General features: G+C 39.4%; 1 protein-coding gene across 6 annotated transcripts in view; it reads right to left on the bottom strand.

Moving 5' to 3' along the window:
- The window catches only part of COBLL1 (cordon-bleu WH2 repeat protein like 1), a 145,146-nt gene that overhangs the window by 97,902 nt on the left and 20,646 nt on the right, over positions 1-26,598 (bottom strand). For 3 of the 6 annotated variants that reach the window (XM_030580684.1, XM_030580685.1, XM_030580686.1), the window contains exon 1: positions 9,871-9,936. The exons of 2 other annotated variants lie outside the window; for them this stretch is intronic. The gene's annotated coding sequence lies outside the window, so the exon portion shown is untranslated. Of the gene's footprint in view, positions 1-5,385; positions 5,423-9,870; positions 9,937-26,598 lie in introns of those variants that run through there. One more of the 6 variants, XM_030580689.1, reaches the window with a different exon arrangement.

The raw sequence follows: 26,598 nt of genomic DNA, 5'->3' as shown, positions 1-26,598 counted from the left end.
AGGAAATGCACTGTGTAGAACCAGAAGGGGCACAACTCGCTGCCTGCCTGCTACTGGAATAGCAGGGGAGAGAAAGGTGCCTCAACAGCTCCTGATGGTGACTATGCCTTGAATTGCTTTTGGCAACTACCTCTGGTGACTGTAGCATACATGAGGTCTGGAGTGAGCTACATAAGGCCCTCCTCAGTTAGATCACAAGTCACATTCTTCAACAGCAAGATGAGAACATAATCTTGGCTCAGCTCTTTCCTTCACAGGTCCCTCCTACATTCCTCTGATATGAGTCTAGCAGCAAGGGACCGACCATATGGCCTGTTATGCCTGTGCACAGCACTTTCCTGTTGTGACAAGGAAGGTCACCAATGAATGGTCAGCAGTAAGAGAGAAAAATAAAGAATGCAAATTAAGCACTGGGATTTAATATTTCTACAGCTTTCTCCTTAAAGCAACTGATAGCGAAAAAACTGTTACGGTGCCATTAAACGTAAAATGAGAATTTACTTTTTCAGCTGGTTTGTCCCTATAAAGGGATATGTTTACACACTTCTCCCCCAGAGCAGTTTTAGAAACATTTGAAACAAACCTCAGCCTGGAACACCTAGTAGAGGGGGGAGCTGCAGGTATATGTGAGCTCATTTATCTCGTACCAAAAAAAGTCTCCACTTGCCTCTTTTCCTTTCAGTTTTAGCAAACAGCTGTCTGTGTTTTTGGCCATACAAAGTCAGAGTTCTCTGACATGGGACAATAAAAGGTTTTACTTACCTACAATCCAAATAAATCTCTCTTCCTGCAAATCTATGGGGCATTATAATCTAGGCACATCTTTCAAAACAACAAAAGCTAACGTCTCACGTTCCCTCCCAGTGATGTAACGCCTTACGCGTAAGGCGTTACAACAAACCATCAGGCAGTTGGAACGTGAGAACTGATCTACTTACACTATCAACAACCAAAAAAGGATCCTATCCTGCTCCCATATAATTCAATGGCATTTCTCTCATCAGCTTCAATGGTGCAGGATTAAGCCCATATTTAACAAAAAAAAAACCAAAACACTATACTCATAAGTAAGGTTACTCATGTGCTTAAGAATCTGCCAGTCTGAGTCCTCAGAGCTTAAGGTCTTCAGGATAGGATATTTTCCTTGATATATTGTTCTAAGACACCCAGCACAAAATGTTTCATGTTTTTCAGCCAGCCCTAGTCACAGGGCCCTTAATTCAACTTCTTAAATGAGAATGAGAGGGAACTGCACGAGCACCCACATGGAATTCCAGCATCTTATATCAGGGATTACTTACTTTTCATAGCTAATGACCGCTATGCATTTACAGAGAGAGAATTAAAATCCTACCAACACAAAAACAGTTGTAAGAGAATAAGAAAAAAGTCAATAGAAAATAATTAGGAAAAGCAAATAGTGATCAGCCTGACAGAGCTGTTTCTACCCGTTGGAAACAGGAAAGGAACATATTTCATCATCCAGAATTAGCCCTTCTGTTCAACAGTGACATGAATTTCTCAAAATGTTGTCTATATATACTGGTAGGGGACAATGTTACCCATTGTCTTGATGTCATAAGGGCAAGAGAAGAACTCAAATTGTTCACTTTCTATCATCCATTCACGGCCCTAGAGAGAGAATACTTCACATTTTGAAAATATGACATTTTATATATTTTAATTTGGATCTAGCCTATAGGGTATAAACTGTTTAAGTTCTTCATGCAAAAACAAACAGTTCAGGTCAACAATTGAGCAGATTAGTTTCTCTACGACCAAATAAGAATGTTTATTACTTGGTACTTTGTTGACATACATCTAACACATTGACTTAGTTGCAACATTTCTCATAATTCAAACAGAGTCAGCTGTAAACATGGTATCTTACTTTGTGTCCATAGCTTCACATATCAGAAAACGGCCACAAGAATGCACATCAGATTTTAGGACGAGCTCAATTAAATTTGTTTTAAATAAAAACAACTTCCCCAAACAGTTTTTTGAAAGAAAAAAGTATAGCCTGTTGTAAATATAAAAACAAAAAACTTCTGTTTTGAAAAGTTATCAACATTTCCATGGAAGTTTAACAAACAAAATTTAAATCACATTTTTTAGCAACATGCATTATTCACATTTTGAATGCAAACAGAATTCTGTCCCAGAAAGGTATTAAGAGGACTCCTTCTGCAGATTCAAAAGAGAGAAAGTAAACTTCACATTTTTAATTTTCTCATTATTCACAGTCTCAAACTTTACCAGCAATCAATGGTGCTTATAGGTAGTGACAACACCAGATGTTGTTTGGCTTTGCGATTCTGCAGGCAGGGGCCCCAAGCACGGCAATCAGGCAGCCTTCGGCAGGTGATCTGCCAGTCCCACGCCTGTGGTGTATCACTGCCGAATTCCCGCCAAAACCGCAGGACCTCCCACAGAAACGCCACCGAAGACTGCCTGACTGCCACCCTCAGAGCAACTGGCAGGCCGCCCCCCACAGCTTGCCACCCCAGGCATGCACTTGCTGCGCTGGTGCCTGGAGCCGCCCCTATCTGCAGGAACTCAAAGCCTATACACAAGCTCTCATACCTGCAACTGAAACCCAAACCACACCAACTTGGAACAAAACCCTGATCTTTCTGAAAACTAATTTTTCATGCACAATTTTTGTAACTGGACTTAAACTTTGAAAATAAATGCTTCTTGTCAGAGAAAGCACTGTACACATATACACTTTGAATCTGACCATATTCTCTATTAACAAAATTACATTTTGTTTTAAATAATGAAAACACTGAATTGGTTTATTATGGTTGCCTTCCATTAAGGCTTGAATTAATAATTATTATAATAAGGGAGTGAAAGACCAGATTTTTATTTGTGCCTTACTGTACCCCTAAAGCCAAACCCTGCTCTCCACATGGGTAGTCACAGAAATCTATCTATCTATCTATCTATCTATCGGACTTGTATTCCTTAAGCATTCTTGGTATGTAAAGTCCCAATGAAGTAAAGGCTGAAAGCATTCTGAAATACACTAAAGATATATTTTATTTGACAAAATCAAGTCTAGTTTTATACCAGGAGAATGTCAAGAGCAAGATAAAACACTTAAAACTATTCTTCTGCTATTATAATTAAGACAACCTCAGTCATATACCACTAATTTATAAAAAATAATCCCTCCTTCCACAGAAAAGTCGCATGCTAAGTTTCGCCTATGACCTTAAGTGTGGTTAGATTAATGGAGCACCATTGACACAGGTTTCTGAAGCGGTTGCTTGTCTGTACTGCCATATAAAGGAAAGGAACAGAGGTGGCTGTTTCTCAGCGACATCTTGAATGAAAACGTATAGACTGAAAAAAGTTGCCCTCAGACATGGGTTTTTCAGAGACTCTGATACTTATGAGGAAGAGAGGGTCTCAGCTTTCAAGAAAAAAGTCTAGGCAAGTGCAGTGCAGCAATTCTCACTCTTATGTTGCAATGACTACAAGTACTTCAGGGCCTATTTCAGTCTATATCAAAATAAATTATGCTGTATATCCTGCAGATATACATGGTGGGGCAAAGTACTGTATGCTTCTATGGTGAGCAAAGAATTCTTTATGTGAGTGAAGCTGAGCCCTCCCTCATCCTCATCTTAAATAAAAGCCCGAGATTCACTCTGTGAATTTCTGCACAGTGCCAAATGAGGTGAGTTACATACACAGGACTGTCAGTGTTCATCTAAAGAAGCTAATTTAATGAAAATAAAGTAAATGGTCTGCTAATCAGTTGAAAATCTAGAAAATAAATGGTACATGTATCAAGAATATTGTACTAGTCCTTCCACTAACTTGGAACCAGTTAAAATAGTTGCTAGACTCTATTCAGGTTATTCAGGGAATTTCATATAATGGATTTTTTAAAATGCTTTCCTCCTCGGGAAAAATGGACAAAATTCAGATATTATCTCTTCGTTATAGTTTGTTTTGTAGCCTTTTGATGAGAATTTCTTTTCACTGCATAAGGTTGACTTTAATCAGTGAGCCATTAGACAATGGCAGACGAGTAACCTATTAAAGATTCCAGTCCCAGAGAGCAGGACCTTAAAGTGCAGTATTTATTAGCAAATTCTTTTTTGTTTTTCCTTGAATAGTTGTAGAAATCATTTGAAAATATCAAAACATATTCCGTAACTGAATTCCTCTACACTTACTCATTACTGGGCCAGTGAAAATATTTTAGCATCTGAAAAAGTTAAATATTTTAGAATTAAGATTTCTGATTTATCTATTTAATACAATCAAATACAATTGAAACTGAAGCTGTAGTTTTGTGAGCACAAAATTTACACACATATCCAGAGGTCTCCTTTCCAATCTCTTTGCACCACCAAGAGGTATTTTGGTCCATTTCAGAAGCCAGCTGAAAATTTGGCCCCAAATGTCAAAAAGTTATTTGAAGAAAAACATGTATTAACAAATATTTTCTTATCTTAAAATCAGTATGTCCTTCCCAACCATTAGTACTAAATTATAAATAAATGGTTTGCTAACTCTTACAGTTGCTCATTTTAACTTTCTCATGGCAATGATACTTTGTCAGAAAAATCAGATCTTGGAAAAAACTATGAAAAAACCCCACGGGGTGATACCATAGCTGGATTCTTGTTGAATGGAATCCAAGTACTGTAGTTTGTTTCTTTTTTATATAAATCAGAGCTTCTCTAATTTAACTTAGCAGAGGCCAGAAGGAGGGGGGAAAAAACAAAAAAACAAACAAACAAAAAAAAAAAGTATTCATCTCTGTCCACAAATATTTTGTGAAACACTGAATAGAACTGGAACACTGAGCACATTTTAAAAGATGCTAAAGTATAAAAACAACTTTTACATTAAGCCTCAGGGATACTTTAGCAACTCTTGAGAAATGAAAACTCAGTCTACAAACAGTAATAGACAAAAGTCTGAATCTCTAATTTAACATTACTGTACACTTAGACTTTTTGCTTCATGCACAAATTAGAGAAAGCATATACCGTAGTATTATGAATGCAACACTAAAGAGTTCAGACAGTGTCTGCTTCTTTATTGTAAACCTCTATTTTTATCTTGTCTTAAACTGCATGTATGTAAAAAAATCTTTCTACCTTGATACGGTTATTTTAAAAATTAATTTTATCATTTTTCAAATATATTTTGTGTTTGAGTTATAAATATTTCACTTTCTTGCCAAAATATCTCTGTAATAAGTTATCTTAATGATTAGTACAAACACCAAATCAGATGTTAGCAGTGACTATATAATACTAGAACAGTTAATCAAAATTACATTTTAGCCCAATTACATCATTTTATGAATTAGGCCATCAGCTCAGATACAAACTATTTCTGATTTTTTCTTACCTCAGAGGGCAGTCATTCTGAGAGGCCGAATCTTTTCGGTCAAATGAAAATTCCAAAGCTCACTGCTAATTGTGCTGCCAACAAACAACTGTATTTCATTCTCTCAAATGAAGCCCTACATGACGGTTGCCTTCAACAATCAAAAAAAAAAAAGTGGAGGAAAATTACCATGTCACACGAAAACATGGCATATTAGCAACTGCAGAGATCTTGATAAAGCGTATTATGTCTAAACACAGTGATATTAACCAGTTCGTCACCAGAGTTCGGACATTCTTATTGCTGCTGCCAAAAATTTAAGGGCTTGCACCTCCAACACTCATTGCAGACAATGGAAAAATTTCCACCGACTCTGGTAGAAGCAAGATCAGGCCCTAAATAAACACATACTGTACAACAGGGCTCATAATTCTTGAAGGAATAGTTAACTTCTTGGGTTAGACTGCTTTTTAAAATAGAGTATATTTCAGATTAAGTATCCTACACAAATTCAGAAGAAAATTACTTATTTGAAGAATATCTATTATCTCTCTCTCTCACACACACACACACACACACACACAATCCTAACTTCTAAAGACAATCATTCATAGAAGTACTTTAATGTGAAAATGGAAACTGGAGAGTATTTTATCTTCAAGTGACTTCCATGTTCAGGAAAGGTCACGTACTGACAGTTTAACAGCCATGAATCCTCTTTTTCTCCATAAAACAAGTATAGAAATGACAGCAAAAGAGTGAGCTTTCCCAACCTATCTATGTTTTTCAATATTTTTCTGGAGAGATTTCCAGCAGTGAGACTAGTTAACTCTTTGCTTACTTCATATTCAGACGTTCTGCTAAGAAGTGCAATTAGTTTCTTGAGATGGTAGTTTATATTATATGGACACATTTTTCTTGTAAAAATGGTCTTAGATCAGCAGTTCAGCACATAAATTATCGAACCACCACCACAGTCACTAATAACTTGAATCACATTTTATTCTGTGACATACTGGATATGAAACCTTTCACCTTTAAGTGAAAATAATCCCAAGACACAAAATTGAGACCAAAAAAATCAGTGTGTTTTGATTCCGTGATCTGGTTCGGCCCACTATAGATTGATCCAGGTCATAATTTTCACACTTGGATGCCTAAATTTAGGCAGCTTAATCCATATTTAGGTACCTAAATAAGAGTGCCCTGAAGTTTCAAAGATGCTGAAAATCCAAGATTCCCATTATTATTCTGACCCAATTAAAGTTACTTTAGATAGCTAAGAAATTTTACCAAAATTCAGTAAGCAAATATAACAATCACTGACAACAGAAAAAGAAAGTGACAGGAGTCAGTACATCCAGAAGGAGCTCAACATGGTAGAGGGATCTATGTTTCCACTATTATTTCCCAATATATTGACTAGAGCAATGTGGGTTTTTTTTTTTTTTTCAATAAACTGAAGATCAGAAGCAATGGTAAAGGAGGCACTTTGCTCTGCTGCCAAAGAAGTAACTGGCCCCACAGGGCTTAGCTGTTGCAGAGAACCTAGTGCACATACCCAACCCAAGGCCGAAGTTTAGTAAAGACAAGCCATTCTTATTAAATATGGCATGGCACATTCCCATACCCTGGTAAGGTAGCAGAAAATGAGTCCAGTCAAATGCTCTCTCATGGTCATGACTAATTGAAATACTGGACAAAGTAAAAGTTCTGGTTTCACACACACACAGGACACACAACCCTGGGAACTAACATTCTCTGGGTCACTTGGCTACATAGCTATGCATCTGTTCTCTGTTTATTGTTTTTAGGTCAGAAAATGTCCTCCTCTAAAAGTACTGCCAATCTGCATGAGATCAGAAAAAACAGACAATACAAATAAATATGTGGATTGTTAAAAAATGGGTACTTGATGGCATATAAATTCAGCACATCTGCAGAGCTACTATTCCAGTGAATACTAAGAAGTTATCTCAAGATACTCCCCTAAGTACAAACAGTACCAGAAGACCATATAAGTAGCTGGTAATATTTACTCATGACTCTGAGAAATGAGCCCAGGAATGGATGCTATAGATGGGATTGTTTTAGGATTGAGTTATTCCACATCAGATCCTGACATTTTCTTCTATTGCCAACAACCTAAGACTGTTCACCCAATTGGGTGGCTTATATATAGACCTGAAATCATGCTAGGTGCTTCACATAAGGGCATACCTCCTCTTGTGGGGACCTTACAATCTAGATTTTTCACAAGACATGTGAGTGGAGTAACAGACAGATGGAACAGAGGCTTGTTTGACTTTTCTGTGCTTTTCTAGATTCTCTGATTAAGGATTTTATACATTTCCCTCCTGGGTCAGTTGTATCAAATATCTGTTTTGCTTGTCCCCAGAACAGATCTGATCAAGTCTTTCTCCAGATGTGAACAAGTCTTATTCCCATGTAACTACCTCCTAAAGCTGTGGTCCCATAAATCACGTTACTGAACTGACAGTCTCTAGAATCATAATGGCATCTGGATTTTCCTTCCCTACCAAATCCTTTCCAGCAGCCTCCTCCTCAAGAATAGACTTCAGGTCTGGAATATAGAAGCCTGGTTGACACAAAAAGGATTCTCTATTTCTGATCAACTGCTTCTGTGCTGCTTAATGGAAAGAAGGGATTTATTCTCCCATCTTTAAATAACAGAGCATGATGTACAGCATCTTCTCAGAATCTGAAAGGTGATGCTTCCATTTTGTATTTGTGTCCTTGTTTGTCATAGCCACTTCCTCAGGCTATATTTCCAATCTCAAAAAAAGGAGGAGCATGGCAGTGGGATAAATAGCATGTGATCATGTAATCAGAGACTACATCATAATGTATATGCACAAAGGGGCCAAATTAAGATTACAAAGGCAACCTGAATTCTGGAATTTCCAAATTTTTGATTTTGCAGTCTTTTAGCACAGCTTTTGGATATGGTAACTTGTACATCAAGAGGATAGAAATGATTTTATAGCAGAAAAAGCAACCAGGAAGAGTGTGTAACAAATGCTAAGCAAGATCCTCCCCTCAAAATTCATTTATTTTACACCTCCCGTTGGTTGCTTTTCTGGCTAGTCTTGCCCTGCTTCCCACTGGACACTTGACTTACTTAAATGACGGTGAAGAGGTGTAACCTCTGAATTTAAGACAGTGGTGTCTCTCAAATCTGCCACCTATACAGGAGCTAACCCTCACTAAATTCAAAGTTTAAAGCCAGATGTTTCTGAACATACCCCGAAATCTTTTTATTTACTTATCTTTTTTTATTATTATTAATTATTATTATTATTTCTTTGGAGTCTAGCCTGACTAAGAAATCTGGACCTTGACAAAAAATAATTGACTACCCCTGCTCTAGGTGATACTGTAGTACTAGGAATTGCCAATACCAACAAGAACAATGTCACATGTTTCCAGGCTACTCACCACTGTCCACACTACTGACCTGACTTCCCCCTTCATGTCTCTCCAGGCTCTGAGACATGAGAGGAAAATAAATGAGACTCAGATCTTTAAGGCAGGCACCTTGTCATTTCATTGGTTCTGTGCATTTTGAGGGCTATAAATAAGTAACCGCCCTATATCCAAGCTCTCTGCATGCTCTTATGGCTGTTTAGTGGGTGACCAGCAGGGGAGCCATCAGACTGGACCTTCATGCACAATCCCATGGATATCAGTGTGATTACTCATGGTAGTAAACAGTGTACCCACTAGTGTTGGAATGGAATCATTTATTTTAGTCTTACCTACACAGTTTTTTATTTTAAATAAAACTTTTAAGTGACTACAAGTCACCCGAATGTACATATGAATCTATTTTACTAATATGATGAAATGTGACTCATTTCCTACATCCAGAAAGTTCAATAATATGAGATTTGCTACTGTTACGTCTGGTCACCATTCTAAGTAGATGATTTTTAAGAAGAGATAAATCTGAACCAAATGTTTTGAAGAAAAAAAAAGGCAGTTTCAAAACATACAGAAGTACAACTTGGTTATGATACGTGCATAAAAACTCTTCAGATGTCTTAAATTTTAGACTGACTCACAGACGCTAGAAATGGAAAACACCAGGCAGGCAGTCAATCTGCCTGCCAGTACAGGGTGGTTCCTTAAACTACATTTTCTAGAATTATATCCAGCCTAGTTATACAAGTCTCAAGTGATGGGGTTTTCAATACTTCTCTTGAGAAACTAATTCCAGAAACTGTTACAATTTACCATCAAGAAGCTTTACCTCATAGCTGACTATATTTTATATCTTAATTTCATCCTAAAACTCCAAGTTACATCCCTGTGAGCTCTCCTAAATTATCTCTACCCCTTTCTTGGCATTTGCTGCCTTAAAATTCTACATTGCTATGTTCCATCTGGAATTGCATCACACAGAAACTTAGCTACTTAAAATAATATTTATTTGGCCAACCTGCAATTAACCCTCTGCAAACTCTTGAAATACTATTTTCTCACCTCTTTGGTTTATTTCCAATGAAACTAGAGAAGTAGAAGGGCACGAGCAACAGATTTCAGCGGCACGAGTGTTACCTTATTAGACTTGTACTGCATATCCCACAGAATGATTCAACTGGAGGGGAAAAAAACAGGTGTTTATAACAAAGTTATGCATATTAAAAATGTGCAGTACTTTCTAATGTGATTGCAGTAGTGAAATAGCAATGAAATACCAGGGCAAATGAAATTAACCAAGGTTTTAATCCCTGTGTACTTCATGGATTTCCTTTTTATAAGACTATCTAAAAGGGAGGATACATGCTATGAATGCCCACAAGCAAACTGAAGAATAGCTATTATTCTCATTGATAAAGACTCTTATTTTAGGCTTAAACATGACTGATTTATTTTTGTATTCTTCTCAGTGCTAATCTCAAACGTACATGCTTTGTCTCTTGAGGATGCTACACCAGGATTCTACCCTCTCTCCTCTGTTACACACTTTCAGCCTCTTCAAAAAATCAGCATTGCCAACTTTCATGATTTTATCATGAATCTTGCAACATTTGGTGTTGTTTCCAAAGTACTAGCTCCTGGATTCCTATATTTCAGCTTTCATTTAAAAATATATACATATATATGAAATTCTAGCCCAGATAGTTGTAGGGAAAGAGAGCTTGAAAATGTTAGCCTTACAGGCTCAAAAAAAAATAAAAGGCAAATAAAAAAAAACCACATGTATCACTTTAAAAAGCTGATCTCCTGAGGTGTATATGTTGTTGTTTGGTTGGGCCTTTTCTGTTAGTTTTATTTTATTGTTCTCTCATTTTAAAAGCATCAGTCATAATTTCTGAATGCTTGGGAATACAAAGCCCAAAATAGCTATTCATGTAATCTATAAATCTGTCAATGATTTGAGACTTTGCAATGTTTCAGACAGGCTGTTCAAACTGCTGCTATGATATTAGAGTGAGTTCTTACGCTAGTTTAAACCTGGGGCGTGTTAGGCCAACCTCCTCCACTAACTCCTATAGAATCACACAGGGAGAGTGTCTGAGAAGTAGCAAAGGCCAAAACCATTTAGGGCTTTACAGGCCAAATAAATAGGAAGAGCTCAGTTGGGCTTTTTTTGAAGGGACCAGAAGGAAAAAAAAGGAGCGGTTTATTTTATTGAAGTTCCCTCTATGGGATACATGGAACAAGCTGAAACGCACTTTCATGCCCCCAGCCAACATTCAGCTGAAGGGTCAGACAGCAGATGGTGTGAACATATCTCTGACTTACACATGTTTTCGTCTTTAAAGCCTTTTCTATGTGCCTCCTGGAAAAGGGCACCTTTTCATTTTGACATAAATTATACTGCCTGTATTTCCATCCCCATTTTTATTACTAGGAATATCCTGGTTGATGAGAAATTAATCTGCTCTTTAGCTCTCCCTTGAAGATACAATCCTCATAGTTAGTTATTGCACTGGTAACTATGAGGACACAGAGGACTTAAAAAAAAAAAAAAAAGGAATAAGCAGCAGCAGAAGACTAAGCAATAAACAGTCCATATTTTATCTTTTATGAGAGTGTCTTTACTGGAGAAGTGGAAAGCAACACAGATAACATGATGCATAAGCAAAAAGCCGTCTCAACTGAAACATGTCAACGTTTGTTCTCAGAAGCATCAGCAGCTCTCCAGAGTTTGTTCTTGGCCGAGAGATGCTGAAGACAACTTCATTTAACAACCAATCACTTATCAGCCTTGCATAACCCCTATTTAAATATATCTGTTGAGGTCTGTGGGCATGGACCATTCACTGTGTGGTCAAAACCTGTGAAAACTGTTTGCAGAAAAAACAAATCGTAGATCAATTTGAAGCACAATATACATCACAAAAAAAAAGCCATAGCTGTTTACTCACCCCTGCAAATAACCCAAACCAAGAACTCCAAGACACATTGCAATTATTCCATGGGTGGGCAGCCAGTTAATATTGGCAGCCATAATTAAAATGCTTTAGTACCGTCTGGCAGCTCCTTAATCAAACCCAGTTACCACTTACCCATTTCCAGACACAGCAGTAAACAGCCACCTATAACAGTTACAGACTTCTATAGGGAAATCTTTTATTGACCATGTTTTGCCATTTATGCCAACTGCTCCTTATTTACTTTAAGCCAATTATGGTTTATTTTTAAGGAGTAAATATTGCTTTTTAAACTAGTATCTTTGGGATTTTGTTTCTTTAAATTAACAAAAGTCTAAAATCAGAACATATTTGCAAGGTTTATATATTTCCAAACTAGCTATTTTTCCTATAAATGTTTTAACACTTTTACTTTAGTTTTGAGGCACAGATTAGACATGCATAAGCCACGCTACAAAAAACAAACAAACCACTGAGGCTTTCTACCTGCAATAGATGCCCTCACAGAAAAGTCTTGGAGAATTTAACAGAAGATTACATCTTTGCTATAGAATTTTGCATTGTGGTTCAGAGAGCCTCTAAGGAATATTTCATTCTCAATTAAATTCTGTAAGTAGTTATAAGCATTTGCTTAGGTATGAGTCCAATAGGGTTCTATTAAGCCCTGCAGGACTTTCCCCACTCCCCTAGTGGAGAATAGTTAGGAAAAAAAAAATCAGTAAGATCCCAATCCTGCAGTTACAAACTTGCCTAGTTTTATGTACTGTAAATAGTCCTATTCAGTGCAGGTGTGTAACTTTTTTCAGGATCAAGGCTTAAATCTTAAAGAGCTCATCTAAACAAAGTATGCATTAAAAGAAATAATGAAAAGTACTCAAAAAGTGTCCTTTCAATGAATAAGAGGTTTCACCTACATTTCTGTTAAGTGACTTAAGTAAAGCATTCATACATAATGTGGCTTAGCAATGCAAGTGTGCTTTAAAAAGAAAATCTGAACATAAAAATGAAGCTTAACCTAATACACTGGTTTGGTTGACCCGCTCACAATATTCTTAAGTGAAATGAACTTTTTCAATTTTTATTTAGACAATACAACACTTCCATTAAAAAATTCTTAATTCATACATTAAGAGAGGCCATTACCATCCTCACAGTCTGACTGATTGTTCAGACTTCCAATCTGTGAAAGTTTTAGATGAATAATGGCTGGGCATAACAGCCCAATTTACGGTTGAAGTTAGAAGTCTAAATGTACCATCCAGAAAATGTCACAACACTGGTCCCCACTGAAGACTATTTTATTTTTTCACACACTATATAGATAGATAGATATAGGTCTGCTCTTTTAGTTTGGACCACCGGAGATAGAAGCACAAACTAGAACATCAGGCTCAGCATCTTCACCTCTCCTTCAACCTTCACAGATGTCTGGATATGAACTCAGCAACTATAAGAGCCAAAACGGAAAAGCAAATCCAAAACACCAAACTTTGGAGAAAATATGGCTTCAGAACATAAAATTCACACCTGATCATATATTACAACCAAAAAATCATTAAAAGAATATTAAGGTTGCAAAGTCAAGCCCTCAAAAGTTAGGAAATGCCAGAATTAAGATCGCATCCACTCACCCCACCCTCTGTCTACTGCAACCCTGCCCCCTCCCTCCCAAACCTCCTATTTTCTCTGTCCCCACCCCATCCCTCTGCTTTCTTGTCAGATTCTGGGGCTATCAAGACGGCCAGGGCTTTATAAAGTAGCGAGCAAGCAACCAGGAGCTTTGCGAAGAGGGCTGCTAACAGGGAGTTTCGCAAGGGAGTTTGGAAGGGGGCAAGGTTCACTTGTGTCCTTTTAAACCTGTAAACTAAACTAAGCTATATTCAAAACTTTTTGAGTTAAACAAAACCCTTTCATTAACCTAGATGGCTATAGGAAAGAATGCAGGCAGAAGCCCAGCAGCAGAGTGGGGGCTATCTAGTTTACTGCACTGAATGCAGTATGTATGATTGCCTGCGGGTGGGCGGGTGGCATGTGTGTGAATTTGGTGCAAGAAGCTCCTGGCCCTCAGAGACCGCATACGGGCTTTGGAGGCCAGGGTGGCAGAACTGGAGGAGCTAAGAGAAGCAGAGAGGTATGTTGATAAGGCTTTCCGGGACACTGTAGATTTGTCCCACCTCCAGTCAGACAGACCTTGCTTTAAGGATCCTCAAAGTGCTGCCATGGCAAAGGACTGTCCTTAAAGCGCTGCCGCAGCAGCACTGTAACGTTGCTGCCCCTTCTCCCCATTGGGTCCATACTGGCAAAGCGCCGACAGAGGAAGCAAAAGGGGCAGGTACATTAAAGTGCAGCAGCGCTTTAAGGATGGTCCTTTGCAGCGGCAACGCTTTAATGTTGCTGCGCCCCCCCCACCCCGTTGATGGAGCCACCGACAGGGTGGGGGTGGGGGCGTGGAGCAACGTTAGGGTGACCAGATAGCAAGTGTGAAAAATCAAAATGGGGGGAGAGGAAGGGGGTTAATAGGAGCCTATATAAAAAATTTAGACCCAAAAAAATCGGGATTGTCCCTATAAAATTGGGACATCTGGTCACCCAAAGCAACGTTAAAGCGCTGCTGCAGCAAAGGACCCTGCAGCGCTTTAACAGCCCTGCCCCTTTTGCCCCCTGGGCCGCTGACAGGCAGGGCGGGCAAAAGAAGCAGCTGCCCCGAGGCCAGCAATTTAAAAAGGCCTGGGGCTCTGGACACCATTGCTGCCCTTTCTGCCAGAGGCCCCGCCTCTTCCGGGGGCCAGAGCCACCCCTCATACCATTAAGTGTCGTCAGTTACTTAAAGTCAAATCCTAGTGATGTAAATATAAAGGAGCATAAACACTGCCACATTAAGTGTAAAAATGTAATAAGAAAAGCCAGAAAGGAGTTTGAAGAACAGCTAGCCAAAAACTCCAAAGGTACTTTAAAAAGATTTTGTTATTACATCAGACGCAGGGAGCCTGTTAAACTACCAGTGGGGCCCCAGGATGATCGAGATACAAAAGGAACACTTAAAAAGACGATAAAGTCATTACGGAGAAACTAAATGAATTCTTTGCTTCAGTCTTCATGGCTGAGAATGTTAGGGAGGTTCCCAAACCTGAGCTGGCTTTTGTAGGTGACAAGTCTGACGAATTGTCACAGATTGAGGTGTCACTAGAGGTGGTTTTGGAATTGATACATTTAACAGTAACAAGTCAGAGGGACCATATGGCATTCACCCAAGAGTTCTGAAAGAACTCAAATATGAAATTGTGGAACTACTAACTATGGTTTGTTACCTGTCCTTTAAATCAGCTTCTGTACCCATTGACTGGAAGATAGCTAATTTAACGCCAATATTTAAAAAGGGCTCTACAGGTGATCCCAGCAATTACAGACCAGTAAGTCTAACGTCAGTACCGGGCAAATTAGTTGAAACAATTGTAAAGAATAAAATTGTCAGACACGTAGAAGAACATAAATTGTTGGGCAAAAGTCAACAAAGTAAAGTAATGCACACTGGGAAAAATAACTCCAACTATACATACAATATGATGGGGGCTAATTTACCTACAACTAATCAGCAAAGAGATCTTGGAGTCATCGTGGGCAGTTCTCTGAAGACATCCACGCAGTGTGCAGTGGCAGTCAAAAAAGCAAACAGGATGTTAGGAATTATTAAAAAGGGGATAGAGAATAAGATGGAGAAGATCTTATTACCCTTATATAAATCCACGGTATGCCCACATCTTGAATACTGCATACAGATGTGGTCTCCTCATCTCAAAAAAAGATATACTGGCATTGGAAAAGGTTCAGAGAAGAGCAACTAAAATGATTAGGGGTTTGGAACGGGTCTGTCATAAACAGATAGCTAAGGGTTAATGTCTCTTTCACCTGAAAAAAAGTAACCTGAAACACCTAACCAGAGTACCAATCAGGAAACCAGACTTTTTCAGGTCTGGGTGGAGGGAAGTTTGTGTCTGAGTTCTTTGTCTTCTGCCATCTCCCTCTCGGCTATGGGAAGGATTTCTCCAGTTTCTGCTTTCTAATCTTCTGTTTCCCAGTTGTGAGTACAAAAGATCAGATAGTGATTTATATGTTTTTTTGTATTTTACGTGTGTGTAGTGGCTGGAGTGTTTTGAATTGTATTCTTTTTTAATAAGGCTGTTTATTCATATTTCTTTTAAGCAATTGACCCTGTATTTGTCACCTTGGTACAGAGAGACCATTTTTATGTATTTTTCTTTCTTTTTACATAAAGCTTTCTTTTTAAGACCTGTTGTAGTTTTTCTTTAGTGGGGAACTCCAGGGAATTGAGTCTGTGCTCACCAGGGAATTGGTGGGAGGAAGAAGTCAAGGGGAAATCTGTGTGTGTTAGATTTACTAGCCTGACTTTGCATTCCCTCTGGGTGTGGGAGGAAGAGAGATTAGCTCTTGGTACTTCTGTTTTCCAAGGCTGGAAATGGGGAGGGTGGAATCCCTCTGTTTAGATTCACGGAGTTTGCTTCTGTTTATCTCTTCAGGAACCCAGGGAGGGAATACCTGGAAGGGAGAAGGGAAGGGAAATGGTTTATTCCCCTTTGTTGTGAGACTCAAGGAATTTGGGTCTTGGGGTCCCCAGGGAAGGTTTTTGGGGGGACCAGAGTGCCCCAAAACACTCTAATTTTTTGGGTGGTGGCAGCTTTACCAGGTCCAAGCTGGTAAATAAGCTTGGAGGTTTTCATGCTAACCCCCATATTTTGGACGCTAAGGTCCAAATCTGGGAATAGGTTATGATAGGGTCCCATAGAGAAGAGATTAAAGAGGCTTGGACTTTTCAGCTTGGAAAAGAGGAGACTAAGGAGGGGGGATATGATAGCAGTATATAAAATCATGAGTGATGTGAAGAAAGTGAATAAGGAAAAAAGTTATTTACTTGTTCCCAAAATACAAGAACTAGGAGGCACCAAATGAAATTAATGGGCAGCAGGTTTAAAACAAATAAAAGGAAGCTCTTCGTCACACAGCGCATAGTCAGCTTGAGGAACTCCTTGCCTGAAGAGGTTGTGAAGGCTAGGACTATAACAAGGTTTAAAAGCGAACTGGATAAATTCATGGAGGTTAAGTCCATTGATGGCTATTAGCCAGGATGGCTAAGGAATGGTGTCCCTAGCCTCTGTTTTTCAGATGGTGGTGATGGATGGCAGGAGAGAGAGAGAGAGAGAGCACTTGATCATTATCTGTTAGGTTCACTCCTTCTGGGGCACCTGGCATTGGCCACTGTGGGTAGACAGAATACTGGGCTGGATGGACCTTTGGTCTGACCCAGTACGGCCATTCTTATGTTATGTTCTTCTCCTCCTCATTGCCTCGGCAACATCAAAGGGAGTACTAATAGTGCAACAGAGATCATATCCCTATTCACAATTCCAGTGCACAACAGCACGACCACAGCCTCTAGAGCAGCTAATGCAGAGAAAGTGCTGTGCAGTCCTTGCAGCCCTGGCTGCAGCATATCCAGTGCTGGCAGACTCTTCAGAGAATTTAGCTGCCATAATCTGAGAAGCCTCTACTGAGCGTGTGCAAAATGAAATTTTTCAGATGCTCATAAGTTGGCCAAATTTTCACAGTGACATCAAAAGGCATTTCTGACACCAAGACAACCCCTGTGCCCAGTTTCAAGTCCCTGCTCCAAAGCATGGAAACATTAGAGCTTCTCAACAAAATGGCTTTACATTTGGAGGGGGTTTTTTTTGTTTGTTTGTTTTTTAAGATATGGGCAACATAATGCATTTTTCCCTATCCTCATTCTCAGAAATGCCTGACCTGTTTTTGCTGAAACTTTCCCCCCAAAAATGCAGCCTGAGACAAGGGAAATTTTAGCCCAATGGCTAAAGTCCACCAGAGTTATAAGTAACTGAAAAACAGGGTCTTATATGTCTTAGGCAATCTAAACTAGAGGCATCATTACCTGGACCACCTGTAATATCTAGCTCATAAATGGTTATACATATGCCTCTGCACACAAATACAGTATATAGGCCTACAAATGCACTCCTCTCACTTTTGGGATGCATTTAATGTAAAATCCTATGGTGGAAAGTCCTATAGAAGTACAAGTGTTCCTGTAGGTTTATCACCTCAGCCATGATCTATAGTCCTCTTGCTGTTCTAGATCTGGGCTTGTCTTAAGCAGAAACAGCTAATCATGCCTAATTGTTTCAAATGCTATGTTGGTTTTATGACAGAGAAATATGTCCACTGAGGTACAGGAGGAGGCAAAATGACTCATTTCCAGCTAGAACCTAAACAGAATTTGAAGCTACCTCTCAAGACTGAAGTATCAATTTTTCTAGCTCCAGAGTATCTAATTTGACAGCATTCCTTCCTAGAGGGACATGTTGCCCTTGAGTGTGACACAGGACTTCCAAGAAAATAGTGAGTGATATAAAACTACCAGATCATTCCCTTTTGTTTCCTTTTTTACAAATAGCATATCAACACTGAATTACCACATCACTGGGTTTCTTAATGTTTTGACTCCTTTGAAAAGTGAAGTTATTCCTTTTTCTTTTTTGCTATTTCCAATGTTACTATTTTTCCTTACCTTGTTTCCCAAGGTATCCTTGAGTGTATGCACTTTAATAAATTTAATGTTAAAATTATATAATACAAAGGTTAAGGAATGTCTGTACATCTGGGCATAGTGCTTAAAAATTATCCAAAAAGTACAAAGTTTGGTTTTAAAATCATACAATACCCTCTAAACTGATCATTGTATGAGGCCTCCTTTACACAGTCCATAATATCCCTTTGTAATCAACACACATCCCTTAGAGATGACACGTTTTTTTAAAAACTAAAACATATTTAACACAAGTGAAATACCGGAAGGTTCTCATTGTTGTTTTTTATAGAACCCACATGTAAATAATCCCCTTTTCATCTGCCCTATAGAGTAGTAGGTTAAAACAACTGATGACTTTCTCTTAATTACACAGCTGAGGTGGATCCACCAGGTCACCATTGAAAAGAAGGGAGATTTATATCCTTGATAAGCATGGTAGTTGTTGTTATTCAATATACAGTACTGCTCTAAGGGAGGTCTAATCATTTCCTTACATAGCAGTAACACTGTATCCTTTGATTTATACTGTATTATTCTAGCAATACAACCAGTATCCTGTTTTTGTCTTTAAACACAACTGAATAATTAGTCTGAAGGCTTTATTTCCCACATTTTCTACAACCATCTTCTGATTATTAGAGCACAGCATCCAATTAACAGGCATACTATGTTCCCCATGCTTTGCAGCTAAACTGCTAATTCCATATTTATCTGTTCTAGACACCATTTAGATGTATGGTATGTAGATGTTTTCCCAAGCAAATAAAACTTTGTTAGAATTAAATTAATTATATGTACTTATGAAACGTAAGAGGGAACACATTAACAGAGCATTATCATTTTAAACAAATGCGTGAAAACCAGGAAATTCAGAACAAAAATGTCACATTAAATGAAATCTACCATACAAGATTGTAAAATACAGAAATGCTGTTAGTATAAACTGAACAACCAGAGCTATTTTACCCTATGAATCCCCAGAAGTACCTTCCTGGTGCCTGAGCTTGAGAAGTGTGTATAACATAACATTCAGATATATTTTCCAAGAGTACTGTATAGTAATCACTGCAACCTCAGAATAAAAACATTCACAAAGAATATGAAAACACTTCTGAACAGATTCCCATCAGATTTCTTTAAATATCTCTTATAATCCTTCCCCATCCTACCAATGACAAACTGGTCAATAATATTCTGGTATTTCTTTAAACATATTTTATGAACATTTACACACTATTTACTAGTAATGAATTCACATTTTGTAAAGTGTATTTTAAAAATGAAGAAAAATGTTTTTCCTCAGAACGAAGTATATTCTTTTATTGTTCCTTCATCTAATTTTCCTTTCTGGTTCATGATCAGCTCTCTTTCCTGTACACAGCTGTGATAGGGAAGAACTACAGTGGAAGATCAGAAAAAAAAAAGCGCAAACTACTGATTTTTCCTGATTCAAGCTTTACAAAATCAGTAGTTTGTGCTTTATATAGCTAATTGACAATGGGAAATATATTCCAGGAAAAAATTAAAAATAAGTTATTTTGTTTCATTTAAAATTTTTCTAATAATTTTTCAGGATTTTCACACATTAAAAATTCATTTCAGTGAAAAAACCTTTCCCGCCCCCCCCCACCCATACTTTTCTCCCACTGGAAGAAGAGGGCCAAGTGCAAAAAAATAGTGTGATATTAAAGTAAAGTAAAAGTAAAAGTAAAAAAAAACAACACACAAAACCAAAAGTATACCAAAAAACCTGTGTCAAAAGAATTGGAAATTCTGAAGTTGAAATGTTTTCTAACATTTTGATTTAGTCAAAATGTTATTTAAAAAAAAAAATCCCTCCTCCCTAAAAAAAAAAAATTCATCCAGCTCTTCTTTGTAACAAAGAACAGAAGAGCACTTAATAGCAGTAGCATGACAAAGAACATAATTATGTTTTGTTTTTTTTTACTACTACCACCAAATTGCTATTAAGACTAAGCAAACTCTTTAGTTAAGGCAATCATGTTCTGAGATGAGAATTCTGTCACTCAGCAGTTAGAAAAGATTACGAGTAAAGCATGAAAACCCTTGGATGAGGACTGAAGGATACAGACATACAGAATATTGGCTTCTGCCTCTTCAGAGTTAATTTTGATGCTGTGGCATGAGTTCACCATTGCAATCACATTTGTGAAGTCTTTTAAGCACTGAGTGTTGAAGGTATTCCATTTCTTCCCTAGCATATGTCATTATTACTCTTCTGCTGTTTTATAAGAACCAACATGGTTGAAACTGTTCTTGGAAACCTTTAATATGAATGGCACAAGAATAATTAAATTAACAGGCTATTCTGAGTTAAGGTATTTAAAACTCTTCACTATGTAAAGTGTTTCTAGAATTTTCTAAAATACTAAGGCAGAGGTCGGCAACCAAAGGTGGCACGCGTGCCGATTTACTGTGGCACGCTGCTGCTAGCCAGGGATCCCCACCGCCTGTCCTGCTCAGCCCGCTGCCGGCCTGGATGGACAGAACCCTGGGCCAGCAGTGAGCTGAGCGGGGCCAACAGACGGGACCCCAGCTGACAGGGGCTGGCGGACGGCACCCCAGACCAGCAGCGGGCTGAGCTGCTCAGCCCACTGCCAGTCTGGGGTTCCATCCACCGGTCCCTGAAAATGTTAAATGTGTTACTGGCAGACGAAACCTTAAATTAGGGTGAATAAACGAAGACTTGGCACACCACTTCTGAAAGACTGCCAACCCATCTACTAAGGCCAGTTACCACAAAGACGAGAGTGACAAGGATGCACTGCTATCTGCTTCCCTTGTTGGATTCCTAAAGATGACTGAATATTGTTCCTAGAGTACTGATTGGACACAACCAAATAGAAGGTAATGATGTAATATTCCAGATACAAACACTAAAGTGTACAAAAACACAGGTTATAGTGCAACAGTTTATTAGTTATTGGGTTAACTCTTGGTCCCGTTGAAGTCAACCAAGCTAGGATTTCATCCCTAAATTTAAGGTCCTATAAACTCTTACCACTACAATATTACTACTGGATTTTGTCTCAAAACAACACATTCTAATCTATGGAGAATTATCATGAAAGCTACACAAGCTTGGATATGAAGTTTTAACAGTAAATTGTTTTGAGGATTTTTGAGACACAAAAAACATTTTATGAGTATGTTTAAAGCGTACCTGAAAATAACGTATTAATTATGCTGATGGAATGTGAGCAATCACCACACAAACTCCTAAACATAGGTTTGTAAATGTACCTTATTTCTAACTTATCTTACGTTTACTCATTTTCACCTTGAGTAATGTCAACTATTTCAAATTATAGCAAGTTATATGTTGGTTTTCTCTGCTTGTCTACATGGTGGTTTAAACTGGATCAAATCCGGTTTTAAAATGCTTGCATACACACAACACAATTTGTCACTGCACAATAACTCAGAATTTATCACAAACTCTGGAGTCCTCTTGCAAAGCAGACTAGCTTTGCTTCAAATCGTATTAGTGTAGCCTATTGTTTGTGTTGAAGCAATTACCATGCACCACTTCTGTCATGTTTCCAGTTGCTATCCCACTGTGCTTTGTAGGTCGACTGTTACTGACATTTATCTCTGTGCCCTCTCATGCTATAGTGTGAAGTTTGCAAGATGACAACTCCCCATTTTTAAATTTGGATTGGAGTAAGATTTTGCCCATTTGCTCCTGGATCTCCTTTAGCAACACAACAGTAATAGCACTCCAGAGGCCCCACAACATGCCTCTCACAGCTGCTTAGAGCCATGCCGAGACCCTGGATCTCATCGCCACCAGGGAAAAAGCATCAGTTCAGGAAGAGCTCATGGCCTGCCCCCAGAATAAAGTCCTTTTTAAGGACATTGCAAAACAGATGTCCATGAAGTTTCATGGGAAGAGGTGTTCTAGATTTGATTTGGACAAATAAGGAACTGGTTCAGAATTTGAAAATGGAAGACAGCTTAGGTGAAAGTGATCATGAAATGGTAGAGATCATGATTCTAAGGAATGGTAGAAGGAAAAACAGCACAATAAAGATAACTGATTTCAACAACGCAGACTTCAGCAAACTCAGGGAGTTGGTAGATAAGATCCCATAGAACAAGTCTAGGGGGAAACACAGTTCAAGAGAGTTGGCAGTTTTTTCAGAGAGACATTATTAAGGGCACAAGAGCAAGCTATCCCACTGTGTAGGAAAGATAGGAAGTACGGTAAGAGACTACTATGGTTTAATGATCTGAAACTCAAAAAAGTGTCCTACAAAAAGTGGAAATTAGGTCAAATTATGGAGGATGAATATAAACACACGTATGTAGGGGCAAAATTAGAAAGGCCAAGGCACAAAACTAGATTAAACTAACTGATAAAACTTAGTCCTGCCATGAGTGCTGGGGACTGGAGCAGATGCCCTCTCGAGGTCCCTTCCAATCCTACAGTTCTACAATCCTATGACTGTGACACCAAGTAATGCCAGATAAAGAGCAAGCAGCTCAAGAGAAAGAACACTGCAATGAAGGACAAAAGGAGGCAACATGCTAGGGGATATGTGACCTGTCAGTTTTTTGATTAACTGGACAGGATCCTATATAATTATAGCACAACCCATCCCAGACATTATTCAAAGCCTGATGCCTACACCTTCTCCTCATCAAGGACAAATGTATGGGGCACAGAAAGAGGAAACATGGGAGGTTTGTTTTTTTTTACAATTTGAACCCATTGACTTACCACAATTCACAGCAAAATCAACCTCAGGACGCACTCTGCTCAGCAATTAAGTAAAGGACCCTAGATAACCCCCAAGAATGCTATGCTCTCAGTTCACAGCAAACTGTTGCCATGTGTTCACATGATGAGAACTGAAAATGGAACAGGTATTCTGTGTGCTCACTACTGGTGCGAGTTGCATGCTGCAAGTTACCTGAGATGCATCAAAAAGTTTTGGATTAAAAATCCCATGCAGACACACCCTTAGAGCAAACATACTACAAATTTATACCTACTATTAACAGAATCCCAATCAACAGAGGTGATTTTTTTTTCTCTCTTTTTCAGTTACAGAATAGAAACATTTAATGAATGCCACACTAAAAGCTTTGGACATTTATACAGATACAGGCTGGGTTAAACCTTATTTAAAAATTGTAGGGGGCGACCACTGCCCCTCATTTAAGATAACTATAACAAATGTTTCAGCAGCCCCTTCCTAAAACGAAGGCATACCACCCAGGAATTAGAACTATGTGGGCAGTGTGCTTGTCTGAGTATTGTTCTGGGTAAAGATGGGGGAGGGGAGGAGGCAGCAGGAGCACCAGCACAGAAACAGAAGGAGCAGGAAGCTCCACCACAGCCTGAACAAATGCAATAGCATGATCCTAAGGAAAAGCCTAGGGAGCTTTCAGGGGGATGATGGCTGAAACTGGTTTAATGCTGTAGGCAGGGAAAAACTCTCTGGTTCAATTTTGTCCACATTCAGGGAAACAGGTCTTTATACATAAACTTGTAAATAAACAGAATTGCAACAAAAATACCTGGTTCCATCATCAATTTCTCTTCTTAACTAGAACAATCTGCAAGACCCCAAATTTTGGCTAATCACTCGCATCAAAAGAGGTGTAACGGGATGTACTGATGCCAGCATCTTGGGAGAAGACTGCTTTTGTTACTCTGCTGAGTATGATCCATTTCACCACGATGCCTTTTGGGCTTCATGGAGCCCCTGCCATTCTCCGAAGACTCATGGATTACATGTGGCAACAACATGCATCTGTGTACTTAGATGATGTGGTGATACTCAGCACCAACTGAAAAGCACATCTAGATCATCTCAAGGAAGTCGACCAATCGTTGAGAGAAGGAGCCCCCTCCTGCACCAAGACTCCCTCCCAGAGCCCATATCCCAAACCTCCTCATGCACCCCAATACTCTGCCCCACCCAGAGCCTCCTCCTGCATCCAAACTCCTTCCCAGAGCCCACATCCCAAACACCCTCCTGCATCCCAACCCCCTGGGTCAACCTACAGTCTCCTCCCAAATCCCTGCCCCAGCAGTGAAAGTGAGTGATGGTGAGGGAGAGTGAGCGAGAGAGGGGAGGGGGGGAAATGGAGTGAGGGAGCAGGGCCTCAGGGAAGGATCAGGGTAGATCCTGAGTTGCCCTTAAATTCAAAAAGTGATCTTGGGCATAAAAAGGTTGGAGACCATTGATCTACTGAATGTGTTTACCCAATTTGTATGCATGGTGCTACAAGGACCAACTTTCTAATGTGCCAGGGGCTTCTCATTGCTCAACCCCCGGCTCGGCCACAGGCCCGGCCCCCGCTCCACCCCTTCCTGCCCCCTCCTCGGAGCCTGCCGCGCCCTCACTCTTCCTCCTCCCTCCAAGAGCCTCCTGCATGCCATGAAACAACTGATCAGGAGGTGCGGGCAGGGAGGAGGTGGCATTGATCGGCAGGGATATCGGTGGGCGGGAGGCGCTGGAGGGAATTGATGGGGGGCTGCTGAGGTATTACTGTGATTCCTTGGCAACGTACATTAGTAAATTCTGGTTCCTTCTCTGGCTCAGGTTGGCCACCCCTGCAGTAGGCAATGTCAAAGCAACATCCCAGAAAGCTCCTCAGGATGGTGGGAGATTAGTATCTCCAAAGTTCTATTGTCCTTAAATGGCTCATTCAGGCCTGAATGAGCCATTTAAGGACAATAGAACTTTGGAGATACTAATCTCCCACCATCCTGAGGAGCTTTCTGGGATGTTGCTTTGACACTGCACCTGGTACAGAGTACCACCTTGGACACAGCTGGTATTTTTCCACTGGAAACAAGTGGTTCCCACTTTATGCAAATTCTATTTATGGCTGGGGAGTAACACAAACAGGACTGTGCCATTGCCTGCCCAGGAAGGAAGGCTGCTAAAAGACACCTGAAGGGAAAGGCAGGGTTGAGTCCAGGCTCAGAAAAGAGTTCAATCTATAAAGAGAAATAACTGGAACGCTAAGCCACAGGAACTCTGCAACTTGCCTAAAAAAACATTTAGGGTGAGAAATTACAATGTAACCTGTTTCTTGAGCCTACTGAGCTTAGTTTGAATGTTTTGTTTTATTTGCTCAGTAATCTGCTTTTTTCCGTTTGGCATCCCTTTTAATGGCTTAAAATTTACCTTTGGTAGTTAAACTTATTTCTTGTTCATTTCAAAACCCAGCTTGTGCAATTCATATGAACAAAAAACTGTGCATCTCTCTCTCCACATTGAGGGAGAGGGCGAATTTTTACAAGCTTCCACTCTGCAGATATTTCTATACAGCGCAAGACAATATTATTTTGGGTTTACTCCCCCAAAACGGGGTGTGCACATGAGTATTGGGTGAACCCCCAAGCTGATTCCTCCTACATAGAACTGATCTCAGTGTCTCTGTGTTTGCTGGAGAAGGCTTGAAGGCCTGGCACATCTAGGATAGGGTGAGGAAACCCAGGCTGATGGAAAAGGTGGAACCAGTGGAACCCCAGCACATCAGGTGGCATCCCGGATTGGGGGGGGGTCCAACCCACAACCCATCACACAGTAATCCTCTGTCAGAAATCCACAGTTCTTTCTACTTTCATGCCCCCCACTGAAAATGCACAGTCAAATAGCAACTTTATCATTCACATGTGGTCATATTTTAGAAACAGATGGGAATATTACACAGATTAAGTTCAAGTCTACTGTACAAAAATAAGTCCACCTTAGGTCTATACTACAAAATTAAGTCGACCTACAGCTACCACAGAAATTAAATTGTTTTTGCATGTCTACACTGTGTTTCTTGCATCAGCGATGCATGTCCTCACAAGGAGGGCTTGCACCAATTTAACTGTCAGTGTGGGGCACTGCAGGCTGACTTCTGAAAGGCAGCAACAGTCAATGTAAGCAACGCAGTGTTTACACATATTCTAAGGGACCGTTCAATGTAAAGCGGCCTATCAAAACCTCCGCAGTCATAGCGCAAAAAGGGGGGTTTAATGGGTTACAAATTGTTGTAATAAACCATAAATACAGTCTCTTTATTAAGAGGCCACTCTACTTTGAATGGGTTCTTTAGTAGTCTGTCTAATCTGACATTTCAGTGGACCTACTCCCTTCTTTTGGTCCATCTAAAATACATTTGATTATGATTCTGTCTACTTTCAATTGTTTTGGAATGCCTGAGGTACTGTGCTGA

Source organism: Gopherus evgoodei, chromosome 11 (assembly GCF_007399415.2).
Source record: "Gopherus evgoodei ecotype Sinaloan lineage chromosome 11, rGopEvg1_v1.p, whole genome shotgun sequence".
Taxonomy (NCBI): Eukaryota; Metazoa; Chordata; order Testudines; family Testudinidae; genus Gopherus; species Gopherus evgoodei.
This window is presented reverse-complemented; position numbering and strand designations above follow the sequence as displayed.